Consider the following 15,000-nt stretch of genomic DNA (forward strand, 5'->3'; position numbering starts at 1 on the left):
TACCTTTTCCTGTCATAGTCCCAATATTCAAAGTCCCTACTCTCAGTCCCAGGCTCTTTCCTTTCCTCCTCTCTCTCTGCTTCCGAACACGCACTCCTCCTCTTCTTCTTCTTCTTGTTCTTCGACCCACAGTAGCCCGATTTCCATTAGTACCCTGTAGGTCATCAGTACCAATGGCGGTCGTTGTTAACCCGGTCCGCGACCCATCCGGTATGGTATAGTTATGGTTGACTCGCATGTTTGGTTTTGGCAAACGTTTTACGCCGGATGCCCCTCCTGACGCAACCCTCTGCATTTATCCGGGCTTGGGACCGGCACAGGGAGACACTGCTCCGTGCCCCCCCCCCCCCCCAAAGGCAGGCTTGGAGAGACACGGGCCAGTGCCGCCCTGAGGCTGCATTACCCTCTCTTTCTTACATTTATTATAAAAATATGCTTATCTTCCTTTTAGCTCATCACACATGTCTTTATGATTTTCAGTCCATGCCTCAGCCGGCCTGAAGCTCCACTGATGCGCATGTGCGGATGCCTCTATCTAGCGGACATAAAATAAAGACAATCATTCAAATGTGAATGAGTCGGCGTGATGCTCCGGGATGTGTGGAGCTCAGGGAGCTCCACGAGTGAGGGAGTTAAGTTAGGGCGGGGGTGCAAGTAGGCTCTAGGATTCCCCGAGTCGGGGCGAGCGATGGGTTTAGAGGCGTATCGCATTGAAGATAATGGCCGCATATCCTTCTTGGACTTTTCTAAAGCCTTTGACTCGGTCGAACATCCATTTATCATAGCAACGCTCGAACATTTTGGATTTGGTTAAATATTCAGGAATGTGATCCGTGGGCTCTATGAGAATATTCATAGCTGTGTCACCCTGCCAAGCGGCACCACTCCGAGCTTCCATGTTGATGTGGGAATCCCCCAAGGTTGCCCCATCTCACCCTATTTATTTATAATTGCTACCGAAATGCTAGCCGTTTATGTTGAAAAGAGCAACGATATCCAAAAGTTAGACGTGCTGGGGACTGAAATTGTTATTAGCCTGCTGGCAGATGACACAACCTTAGTTTTGAAAAATGAACATCAAGTCCCAATAAGTGCCGAAAACAACCAAAACATTCTCCAAGGCTTCAGGATTGTCATTAAACTTAAAGAAATGCAAACTTCTTGCGCTGCATGACTCGCCACTAAAGGAAATCAGCGATGTTTCCATGAAATCAGAAATAAAATACTTGAGCATTTTCCTATCCAAGGACCAAACGTTAAATCAATCCAGGAACATTGAATCTAAACTGAATCAAAGTAAAGCTTAATTCTAATATATGGCTCCAGAGAGATTTATCAATATTAGGCCGGATATATTTGACTAAAATGGATGTGTTTATCCAGATGTATATACCCAGCGTATTCCAATGCTGCTCCAAATCAACTCGTAAAATCTGTTAACCAAATCAATTTCAACTTTATCTGGAGGAACAGACCACACCATCTAAGAAAAATCACATATGGTGAAAGAAACAAGTGAAGGAGGGCTGAAAGTGATAGAGTCGGACTGCTTGAATGGGACATTGAAGGTGAACTGGTTGAAATCCTGGATCAAACCTCATCGTTCTTTCTGGTATTGTACTCCAAACTACTTATTCAACAAAGTCGGCGGCCTGAGTCTTCTGCTTATCTCTGACTTGGATATCAACAAGATTCCTGTCAAATGTTCAGAGTTCCATAAACAAATATTATTATACTGGAAAATGATATACGTACACAATTTCTCACCACACAGTATAATAGTTTGGAACAATCGATATGTACTGCATGGCAACAAACCTCTGTTTTACAAGGAATGCTTTGAGAAAGGTATATGGTCGATAATTGACTTGATGGATGACACTGGCAGTCCTCTGGACAATGAGCAGTTCTGTACTACACACAGATTCAAGCCTCCCATATTAGAGTTGCTAAAGTTACGAAACGCACTGCCTCGACAATTTGTATTCCTGACCAAAAATATAATGACGCACCGAACCGTACAACCACAGTTACCCCGACTATCACTCCAGGGAATCTCAATTGTGGACAGAAAGCGCGGCAACTCCTTTATTAGGAAATGTTTCACAGGAAACTTATTCCCTGGACGTCAAAAAAAAAAAAAAGGATATTTTAAATAAATTTGATGAGGAATCGATTGCCACGCTGCGAACCATGTATCTGACTCTACCCATACCCCCAAGGCAAAAGAGACCCACTTCAAAATTATGACTGACATCTACCCATCTAAGGAATTATCGAGGGTACGCTTTAATTTTGAAGATAATATTTGTACATTTTGTGAAGACAACATTGAAACCACTGACCATATATTTTTTCTCCTTCTCATTCCATCGTCACCAGTTTCCTTCTCAAAAGATGATATAACATTCTGTTTACTTATAAGCAACATAACAGATGAACTCTGTGTCAATGTTCTTTTAGGCCTGGCCAAGTTCTTCATTCACAAGAACAGAATGCAAAAATGCTCCCCAAATTTTAATGTCTTCATAAACGATTTTGAAATATAAAAAAAAAAAAAAAAAAATCCTTAAAACTTATGGAAAAATCCAAAAACTAAAAAATATAGTTACCCATGTCCGAGGTTCCTTTTTTTTTTGGTAAAAAAAAAAAAACAAAAAAAAAAAAACAACTTGATTACATGTTACATTCCCCTTGCAATTTTTTTTTTTTTTTTTCGTTTTAATTTCTTATTTGTCTATCTATTGATTTAATTACTTCCTTTTAATTTCTTTTTTTGTCTCGCACTGTAAATTTCTCACAAACCTGTAACACTATTAACTTCTCATTACATACAGAACAAATGTCCTGATGTCCGTTGCTTCCTCATCCCTGGTTGTTTCATTGACATTCAGTTCTACCTTGCTATGTTTATTTGTACATTTGTATATTTGGGTGTACTATTTATGTTCAATTAAAAACAGTTTGATGTCTGAGATTCCTTGTGAACCGCCAACTTAATTACATGTTATATTCCCCTCACAATTTTTTTTTTTCGTTTTTAATTTTATTTTTCTATCTATTTATTTAATTATATCCTTCTAATTTTCTTTTTTTGTCTAGAATTAAAAATTTCTCGCAAACCGTTAACACTATTAACTTCTGATTACTTACACCACGAATGCGCTTATGCCCCCCCACCCATCCCGCTTTTTCCGTACGGAGGCAGACACTGAGATCGAAAGCAAATGGGTGTCATTGAAATGCAGTAACAGGGTGATAACAGCCGTGTTCGAAGTGTGTAGGGGCTTATAGGAGAGCAGAAGCACGTCACGCAATTCACCTGAGTTCGGAGGATCGGGAGTACCAGGGCCCATAGCGGAGAAGCGGAAGAGCGGAGTTATGTGTCTCTTCTCAAAGGCGGGGAAACTGGGGGGCAGCAGGACCCCTTAGACCGGCTAATGTGAGTCTTCTCCGGACATAGATCACCCGGACTTATGACTGGAGCTCCCGGACCTCTGGGCACACACATATGTGAATGAGTGGATGAGCTAATGTTGGTTTGGTTGTGGATACGTTTCGGCCAATGCTATCAGCACAGCTATGATTATCCCCAGAACGTTGAGAACGAGCTCCCGGAACTCCAGACATGCGTATATAAAAGAGTGGAATTAAGGTGTGTGTGTGTGTGTGTGTGTGTGTGTGTGTGTGTGTGTGTATACGTGTGGGACAGAAGTAATGTTGGGGACAGAAATTGTTATTAGCCTGCTGGCAGATGACACAACCTTAGTTTTGAAAAATGAACATCAAGTCCCAATAAGTGCTGAAAACAACCAAAACATTCTCCAAGGCTTCAGGATTGTCATTAAACTTAAAGAAATGCAAACTTCTTGCGCTGCATGACTCGCCACTAAAGGAAATCAGCGATGTTTCCATGAAATCAGAAATAAAATACTTGAGCATTTTCCTATCCAAGGACCAAACGTTAAATCAATCCAGGAACATTGAATCTAAACTGAATCAAAGTAAAGCTTAATTCTAATATATGGCTCCAGAGAGATTTATCAATATTAGGCCGGATATATTTGACTAAAATGGATGTGTTTATCCAGATGTATATACCCAGCGTATTCCAATGCTGCTCCAAATCAACTCGTAAAATCTGTTAACCAAATCAATTTCAACTTTATCTGGAGGAACAGACCACACCATCTAAGAAAAATCACATATGGTGAAAGAAACAAGTGAAGGAGGGCTGAAAGTGATAGAGTCGGACTGCTTGAATGGGACATTGAAGGTGAACTGGTTGAAATCCTGGATCAAACCTCATCGTTCTTTCTGGTATTGTACTCCAAACTACTTATTCAACAAAGTCGGCGGCCTGAGTCTTCTGCTTATCTCTGACTTGGATATCAACAAGATTCCTGTCAAATGTTCAGAGTTCCATAAACAAATATTATTATACTGGAAAATGATATACGTACACAATTTCTCACCACACAGTATAATAGTTTGGAACAATCGATATGTACTGCATGGCAACAAACCTCTGTTTTACAAGGAATGCTTTGAGAAAGGTATATGGTCGATAATTGACTTGATGGATGACACTGGCAGTCCTCTGGACAATGAGCAGTTCTGTACTACACACAGATTCAAGCCTCCCATATTAGAGTTGCTAAAGTTACGAAACGCACTGCCTCGACAATTTGTATTCCTGACCAAAAATATAATGACGCACCGAACCGTACAACCACAGTTACCCCGACTATCACTCCAGGGAATCTCAATTGTGGACAGAAAGCGCGGCAACTCCTTTATTAGGAAATGTTTCACAGGAAACTTATTCCCTGGACGTCAAAAAAAAAAAAAAGGATATTTTAAATAAATTTGATGAGGAATCGATTGCCACGCTGCGAACCATGTATCTGACTCTACCCATACCCCCAAGGCAAAAGAGACCCACTTCAAAATTATGACTGACATCTACCCATCTAAGGAATTATCGAGGGTACGCTTTAATTTTGAAGATAATATTTGTACATTTTGTGAAGACAACATTGAAACCACTGACCATATATTTTTTCTCCTTCTCATTCCATCGTCACCAGTTTCCTTCTCAAAAGATGATATAACATTCTGTTTACTTATAAGCAACATAACAGATGAACTCTGTGTCAATGTTCTTTTAGGCCTGGCCAAGTTCTTCATTCACAAGAACAGAATGCAAAAATGCTCCCCAAATTTTAATGTCTTCATAAACGATTTTGAAATATAAAAAAAAAAAAAAAAAAATCCTTAAAACTTATGGAAAAATCCAAAAACTAAAAAATATAGTTACCCATGTCCGAGGTTCCTTTTTTTTTTGGTAAAAAAAAAAAAACAAAAAAAAAAAACCAACTTGATTACATGTTACATTCCCCTTGCAATTTTTTTTTTTTTTTTTCGTTTTAATTTCTTATTTGTCTATCTATTGATTTAATTACTTCCTTTTAATTTCTTTTTTTGTCTCGCACTGTAAATTTCTCACAAACCTGTAACACTATTAACTTCTCATTACATACAGAACAAATGTCCTGATGTCCGTTGCTTCCTCATCCCTGGTTGTTTCATTGACATTCAGTTCTACCTTGCTATGTTTATTTGTACATTTGTATATTTGGGTGTACTATTTATGTTCAATTAAAAACAGTTTGATGTCTGAGATTCCTTGTGAACCGCCAACTTAATTACATGTTATATTCCCCTCACAATTTTTTTTTTTCGTTTTTAATTTTATTTTTCTATCTATTTATTTAATTATATCCTTTTAATTTTCTTTTTTTGTCTAGCATTAAAAATTTCTCGCAAACCGTTAACACTATTAACTTCTGATTACTTACAGCACGAATGCGCTTATGCCCCCCCACCCCCCGCTTTTTCCGTACGGTGGCAGACACTGAGATCGAAAGCAAATGGGTGTCATTGAAATGCAGTAACAGGGTGATAACAGCCGTGTTCGAAGTGTGTAGGGGCTTATAGGAGAGCAGAAGCACGTCACGCAATTCACCTGAGTTCGGAGGATCGGGAGTACCAGGGCCCATAGCGGAGAAGCGGAAGAGCGGAGTTATGTGTCTCTTCTCAAAGGCGGGGAAACTGGGGGGCAGCAGGACCCCTTAGACCGGCTAATGTGAGTCTTCTCCGGACATAGATCACCCGGACTTATGACTGGAGCTCCCGGACCTCTGGGCACACACATATGTGAATGAGTGGATGAGCTAATGTTGGTTTGGTTGTGGATACGTTTCGGCCAATGCTATCAGCACAGCTATGATTATCCCCAGAACGTTGAGAACGAGCTCCCGGAACTCCAGACATGCGTATATAAAAGAGTGGAATTAAGGTGTGTGTGTGTGTGTGTGTGTGTGTGTGTGTGTGTGTGTGTGTGTATACGTGTGGGACAGAAGTAATGTTGGGGACAGAAATTGTTATTAGCCTGCTGGCAGATGACACAACCTTAGTTTTGAAAAATGAACATCAAGTCCCAATAAGTGCTGAAAACAACCAAAACATTCTCCAAGGCTTCAGGATTGTCATTAAACTTAAAGAAATGCAAACTTCTTGCGCTGCATGACTCGCCACTAAAGGAAATCAGCGATGTTTCCATGAAATCAGAAATAAAATACTTGAGCATTTTCCTATCCAAGGACCAAACGTTAAATCAATCCAGGAACATTGAATCTAAACTGAATCAAAGTAAAGCTTAATTCTAATATATGGCTCCAGAGAGATTTATCAATATTAGGCCGGATATATTTGACTAAAATGGATGTGTTTATCCAGATGTATATACCCAGCGTATTCCAATGCTGCTCCAAATCAACTCGTAAAATCTGTTAACCAAATCAATTTCAACTTTATCTGGAGGAACAGACCACACCATCTAAGAAAAATCACATATGGTGAAAGAAACAAGTGAAGGAGGGCTGAAAGTGATAGAGTCGGACTGCTTGAATGGGACATTGAAGGTGAACTGGTTGAAATCCTGGATCAAACCTCATCGTTCTTTCTGGTATTGTACTCCAAACTACTTATTCAACAAAGTCGGCGGCCTGAGTCTTCTGCTTATCTCTGACTTGGATATCAACAAGATTCCTGTCAAATGTTCAGAGTTCCATAAACAAATATTATTATACTGGAAAATGATATACGTACACAATTTCTCACCACACAGTATAATAGTTTGGAACAATCGATATGTACTGCATGGCAACAAACCTCTGTTTTACAAGGAATGCTTTGAGAAAGGTATATGGTCGATAATTGACTTGATGGATGACACTGGCAGTCCTCTGGACAATGAGCAGTTCTGTACTACACACAGATTCAAGCCTCCCATATTAGAGTTGCTAAAGTTACGAAACGCACTGCCTCGACAATTTGTATTCCTGACCAAAAATATAATGACGCACCGAACCGTACAACCACAGTTACCCCGACTATCACTCCAGGGAATCTCAATTGTGGACAGAAAGCGCGGCAACTCCTTTATTAGGAAATGTTTCACAGGAAACTTATTCCCTGGACGTCAAAAAAAAAAAAAAGGATATTTTAAATAAATTTGATGAGGAATCGATTGCCACGCTGCGAACCATGTATCTGACTCTACCCATACCCCCAAGGCAAAAGAGACCCACTTCAAAATTATGACTGACATCTACCCATCTAAGGAATTATCGAGGGTACGCTTTAATTTTGAAGATAATATTTGTACATTTTGTGAAGACAACATTGAAACCACTGACCATATATTTTTTCTCCTTCTCATTCCATCGTCACCAGTTTCCTTCTCAAAAGATGATATAACATTCTGTTTACTTATAAGCAACATAACAGATGAACTCTGTGTCAATGTTCTTTTAGGCCTGGCCAAGTTCTTCATTCACAAGAACAGAATGCAAAAATGCTCCCCAAATTTTAATGTCTTCATAAACGATTTTGAAATATAAAAAAAAAAAAAAAAATCCTTAAAACTTATGGAAAAATCCGAAAACAAAAAAATATAGTTACCCATGTCCGAGGTTCCTTTTTTTTTTGGTAAAAAAAAAAAAACAAACAAAAAAAACAACTTGATTACATGTTACATTCCCCTTGCAATTTTTTTTTTTTTTTTTCGTTTTAATTTCTTATTTGTCTATCTATTGATTTAATTACTTCCTTTTAATTTCTTTTTTTGTCTCGCACTGTAAATTTCTCACAAACCTGTAACACTATTAACTTCTCATTACATACAGAACAAATGTCCTGATGTCCGTTGCTTCCTCATCCCTGGTTGTTTCATTGACATTCAGTTCTACCTTGCTATGTTTATTTGTACATCTGTATATTTGGGTGTACTATTTATGTTCAATTAAAAACAGTTTGATGTCTGAGATTCCTTGTGAACCGCCAACTTAATTACATGTTATATTCCCCTCACAATTTTTTTTTTTCGTTTTTAATTTTATTTTTCTATCTATTTATTTAATTATATCCTTTTAATTTTCTTTTTTTGTCTAGCATTAAAAATTTCTCGCAAACCGTTAACACTATTAACTTCTGATTACTTACACCACGAATGCGCTTATGCCCCCCCACCCATCCCGCTTTTTCCGTACGGAGGCAGACACTGAGATCGAAAGCAAATGGGTGTCATTGAAATGCAGTAACAGGGTGATAACAGCCGTGTTCGAAGTGTGTAGGGGCTTATAGGAGAGCAGAAGCACGTCACGCAATTCACCTGAGTTCGGAGGATCGGGAGTACCAGGGCCCATAGCGGAGAAGCGGAAGAGCGGAGTTATGTGTCTCTTCTCAAAGGCCGGGAAGCTGGGGGGCAGCAGGACCCCTTAGAGTGGCTAATGTGAGCCTTCTCCGGACATAGATCACCCGGACTTATGACTGGAGCTCCCGGACCTCCGGGCACACACATATGTGAATGAGTGGATGAGCTAATGTCGGTTTGGTTGTGGATACGTTTCGGCCAATGCTATCAGCACAGCTATGATTATCCCCAGAACGTTGAGAACGAGCTCCCGGAACTCCAGACATGCGTATATAAAAGAGTGGAATTAAGGTGTGTGTGTGTGTGTGTGTGTGTGTGTGTGTGTGTATACGTGTGGGACAGAAGTAATGTTGGGGACAGAAATTGTTATTAGCCTGCTGGCAGATGACACAACCTTAGTTTTGAAAAATGAACATCAAGTCCCAATAAGTGCTGAAAAAAACCAAAACATTCTCCAAGGCTTCAGGATTGTCATTAAACTTAAAGAAATGCAAACTTCTTGCGCTGCATGACTCGCCACTAAAGGAAATCAGCGATGTTTCTATGAAATCAGAAATAAAATACTTGAGCATTTTCCTATCCAAGGACCAAACGTTAAATCAATCCAGGAACATTGAATCTAAACTGAATCAAAGTAAAGCTTAATTCTAATATATGGCTCCAGAGAGATTTATCAATATTAGGCCGGATATATTTGACTAAAATGGATGTGTTTATCCAGATGTATATACCCAGCGTATTCCAATGCTGCTCCAAATCAACTCGTAAAATCTGTTAACCAAATCAATTTCAACTTTATCTGGAGGAACAGACCACACCATCTAAGAAAAATCACATATGGTGAAAGAAACAAGTGAAGGAGGGCTGAAAGTGATAGAGTCGGACTGCTTGAATGGGACATTGAAGGTGAACTGGTTGAAATCCTGGATCAAACCTCATCGTTCTTTCTGGTATTGTACTCCAAACTACTTATTCAACAAAGTCGGCGGCCTGAGTCTTCTGCTTATCTCTGACTTGGATATCAACAAGATTCCTGTCAAATGTTCAGAGTTCCATAAACAAATATTATTATACTGGAAAATGATATACGTACACAATTTCTCACCACACAGTATAATAGTTTGGAACAATCGATATGTACTGCATGGCAACAAACCTCTGTTTTACAAGGAATGCTTTGAGAAAGGTATATGGTCGATAATTGACTTGATGGATGACACTGGCAGTCCTCTGGACAATGAGCAGTTCTGTACTACACACAGATTCAAGCCTCCCATATTAGAGTTGCTAAAGTTACGAAACGCACTGCCTCGACAATTTGTATTCCTGACCAAAAATATAATGACGCACCGAACCGTACAACCACAGTTACCCCGACTATCACTCCAGGGAATCTCAATTGTGGACAGAAAGCGCGGCAACTCCTTTATTAGGAAATGTTTCACAGGAAACTTATTCCCTGGACGTCAAAAAAAAAAAAAAGGATATTTTAAATAAATTTGATGAGGAATCGATTGCCACGCTGCGAACCATGTATCTGACTCTACCCATACCCCCAAGGCAAAAGAGACCCACTTCAAAATTATGACTGACATCTACCCATCTAAGGAATTATCGAGGGTACGCTTTAATTTTGAAGATAATATTTGTACATTTTGTGAAGACAACATTGAAACCACTGACCATATATTTTTTCTCCTTCTCATTCCATCGTCACCAGTTTCCTTCTCAAAAGATGATATAACATTCTGTTTACTTATAAGCAACATAACAGATGAACTCTGTGTCAATGTTCTTTTAGGCCTGGCCAAGTTCTTCATTCACAAGAACAGAATGCAAAAATGCTCCCCAAATTTTAATGTCTTCATAAACGATTTTGAAATATAAAAAAAAAAAAAAAAATCCTTAAAACTTATGGAAAAATCCGAAAACAAAAAAATATAGTTACCCATGTCCGAGGTTCCTTTTTTTTTTGGTAAAAAAAAAAAAACAAACAAAAAAAACAACTTGATTACATGTTACATTCCCCTTGCAATTTTTTTTTTTTTTTTTCGTTTTAATTTCTTATTTGTCTATCTATTGATTTAATTACTTCCTTTTAATTTCTTTTTTTGTCTCGCACTGTAAATTTCTCACAAACCTGTAACACTATTAACTTCTCATTACATACAGAACAAATGTCCTGATGTCCGTTGCTTCCTCATCCCTGGTTGTTTCATTGACATTCAGTTCTACCTTGCTATGTTTATTTGTACATTTGTATATTTGGGTGTACTATTTATGTTCAATTAAAAACAGTTTGATGTCTGAGATTCCTTGTGAACCGCCAACTTAATTACATGTTATATTCCCCTCACAATTTTTTTTTTTCGTTTTTAATTTTATTTTTCTATCTATTTATTTAATTATATCCTTCTAATTTTCTTTTTTTGTCTAGCATTAAAAATTTCTCGCAAACCGTTAACACTATTAACTTCTGATTACTTACAGCACGAATGCGCTTATGCCCCCCCACCCATCCCGCTTTTTCCGTACGGAGGCAGACACTGAGATCGAAAGCAAATGGGTGTCATTGAAATGCAGTAACAGGGTGATAACAGCCGTGTTCGAAGTGTGTAGGGGCTTATAGGAGAGCAGAAGCACGTCACGCAATTCACCTGAGTTCGGAGGATCGGGAGTACCAGGGCCCATAGCGGAGAAGCGGAAGAGCGGAGTTATGTGTCTCTTCTCAAAGGCGGGGAAGCTGGGGGGCAGCAGGACCCCTTAGACCGGCTAAGGTGAGCCTACTCCGGACAGAGATCACCCGGAGTTATGACTGGAGCTCCCGGACCTCTGGGCACACACATATGTGAATGACTGGATGAGCTAATGTTGGTTTGGTTGTGGATACGTTTCGGCCAATGCTATCAGCACAGCGATGATGAGTTCAGGTGTGTCTGTGTGTGTTTGTGTGTTTGTGTGTGTGTGTGTGTGTGTGTGTGTGTGTGTGCGTGTGTTTGTGTGTGTGTGAGAGTTTGTTTTTGTGGGTTGGGGGGGGTTCCCGCGGACACGGAGTACCAGGGCCTGGAGCGGATGAGGTGAGGAGCGGAGGAGAGCAGAAGCCCGGACCGTGATTCGCTTGTGTCCAGCGGTTCGGGAGTTCCAGGGCCCGAAACGGAGGAGCGGAGGAGCGGAGGAGCGGAGGAGCGGAGGAGCGGAGGAGCGGAGGAGCGGAGGAGCGGAGGACAGCAAAACCCCTTTCTGCAATTCGCCTGAGTCCGGCGGATCGGTAGTACCTGGTTCCGCAGCGGATGAGCGGAGGAGTGGAGGAGATGTTTCTCTTCTCAGAGGCGGCGAGGGGGGGGGGCAGGACCCCTTACCCTTATCCCCCCCGGACGTTTGAGTGGAGCTCCCGGACCTCCGGGCACGCACATGCGAATGACTGGATCACAGGGAGTGCCAGGGCCTGGAGCGGATGAGCAGAGGAGAGGCGGAGGGCAGAAGCCCGGCCCTGTTCAAGAGTTCCAGGGTCCAAAGCGGGGGAGCGAAGAAGCGGAGGAGGGGAGGAGAGCAGAAGAGCAAAAAACTGGCCCGGAATTCACCGAAGTCCCGCGGATCGGGAGTTCCAGGGCCCGGAGCGGAAGAGCGGAGGAGCGGAGGAGAGGAGGAGCGGAGCAAAGCTAAGCCCGTCTTAACAACAAGGAAATTACAGATGAGGCTATAATTTCTAATGAAAACTTTAAATTCTATAGCCACGTATACACTTCGACATTGTCAAAAAGCGATTGTGACTCCTTTCCATTAAATATTCCTCAATATATCCCAAAAATAAACAACAAACAATATATGTTTGTTTATATATGTTTATATATAAACAACAAAAAATATACAGTTTGATGTCTGAGATTCCTTGTGAATCGCCAACTTAATTACATGTCGTATTCCCCTTGCATTTTTTTTTTTTGGTTTTAATTTCATTTGTCTATCTATTTATCTAATTATTTCCTTTTAATTTCGTTTTTTGTCTAGCACTGTAAATTTCTCACAAACCTGTAACACTATTAACTTCTCATTACATACAGAACAAATGTCCTCATGTCCGTTGCTTCCTCATGCCTGGTTGTTTCATTGACATTCAGTTCTACCTTGCTATGTTTATTTGTACATTTGTATATTTGGGTGTACTATTTATGTTCAATTAAAAACAGTTTGATGTCTGAGATTCCCTGTGAACCGCCAACTTAATTACATGTTATATTCCCCTCACAATTTTTTTTTTTTCGTTTTTAATTTTATTTTTCTATCTATTTATTTAATTATATCCTTTTAATTTTCTTTTTTTGTCTAGCATTAAAAATTTCTCGCAAACCGTTAACACTATTAACTTCTGATTACTTACAGCACGAATGCGCTTATGCCCCCCCACCCCCCACCCCCCCGCTTTTTCCGTACGGTGGCAGACACTGAGATCGAAAGCAAATGGGTGTCATTGAAATGCAGTAACAGGGTGATAACAGCCGTGTTCGAAGTGTGTAGGGGCTTATAGTAGAGCAGAAGCACGTCACGCAATTCACCTGAGTTCGGAGGATCGGGAGTACCAGGGCCCATAGCGGAGAAGCGGAAGAGCGGAGTTATGTGTCTCTTCTCAAAGGCCGGGAAGCTGGGGGGCAGCAGGACCCCTTAGAGCGGCTAATGTGAGCCTTCTCCGGACATAGATCACCCGGACTTATGACTGGAGCTCCCGGACCTCTGGGCACACACATATGTGAATGAGTGGATGAGCTAATGTTGGTTTGGTTGTGGAAACGTTTCGGCCAATGCTATTAGCACAGCTATGATGAGTTCAGGTGTGTCTGTGTGTGTTTGTGTGTTTGTGTGTGTGTGTGTGTGTGTGTGTGTGCGTGTGTTTGTGTGTGTGTGAGAGTTTGTTTTTGTGGGTTGGGGGGGGTTCCCGCGGACACGGAGTACCAGGGCCTGGAGCGGATGAGGTGAGGAGCGGAGGAGAGCAGAAGCCCGGACCGTGATTCGCTTGTGTCCAGCGGTTCGGGAGTTCCAGGGCCCGAAACGGAGGAGCGGAGGAGCGGAGGACGGCAAAACCCCTTTCTGCAATTCGCCTGAGTCCGGCGGATCGGTAATACCTGGTTCCGCAGCGGAGGAGCGGAGGAGTGGAGGAGATGTTTCTCTTCTCAGAGGCGGCGAGGAGGGGGGGAGAGGGACAGGACCCCTTACCCTTACCCCCCCCGGACGTTTGAGTGGAGCTCCCGGACCTCCGGGCACGCACATGCGAATGACTGGATCACAGGGAGTGCCAGGGCCTGGAGCGGATGAGCAGAGGAGAGGCGGAGGGCAGAAGCCCGGCCCTGTTCAAGAGTTCCAGGGTCCAAAGCGGGGGAGCGAAGAAGCGGAGGAGGGGAGGAGAGCAGAAGAGCAAAAAAACTGGCCCGGAATTCACCGAAGTCCCGCGGATCGGGAGTTCCAGGGCCCGGAGCGGAAGAGCGGAGGAGAGGAGGAGCGGAGCAAAGCGGAAGCCCGTCTTAACAACAAGGAAATTACAGATGAGGCTATCATTTCCAATGAAAACTTTAAATTCTATAGCCACCTATACACTTCGACATTGTCAAAAAGCGATTGTGACTCCTTTCCATTAAATATTCCTCAATATATCCCAAAAATAAACAACAAACAATATATGTTTGTTTATATATGTTTATATATAAACAACAAAAAATATACAGTTTGATGTCTGAGATTCCTTGTGAATCGCCAACTTAATTACATGTTGTATTCCCCTTGCATTTTTTTTTTTCGGTTTTAATTTCATTGGTCTATCTATTTATTTAATTATTTCCTTTTAATTTCTTTTTTTGTCTAGCAATGTAAATTTCTCACAAACCGTTAACACTATTAACTTCTGAATACATACAGAACGAATGTCCTTATGTCCTTTTCTTCTTCATGCCTGGTTGTTTAATTGACATTCAGTTCTACCTTGCCATGTTTATTTGTACATTTGCGTGTACTATTTATGTTCAATTAAAAAAAAAAAAAAAAAAAGAATGAGAGGCTGAGAAAATCTCCATGTCTCTCTCTCTCCCCCCCTTAATGCCCCCCCGCTTTTTCCGTACGTTGGCAGACAATGAGATCAAAAGCAAATGGGTGTCATCGTAATGCAGTAACAGGGTGATAAAGGCCATGTTAGAAGTGTGTATGGGCTTATTTTACAGGCTTTCCCCTGGTACTCC

Source organism: Fistularia commersonii, unplaced genomic scaffold, assembly GCF_037954325.1.
Source record: "Fistularia commersonii isolate RoL2024-O1a breed Wild unplaced genomic scaffold, RoL_Fcom_v1.0 HiC_scaffold_62, whole genome shotgun sequence".
In the NCBI taxonomy this organism is placed as follows: domain Eukaryota; kingdom Metazoa; phylum Chordata; class Actinopteri; order Syngnathiformes; family Fistulariidae; genus Fistularia; species Fistularia commersonii.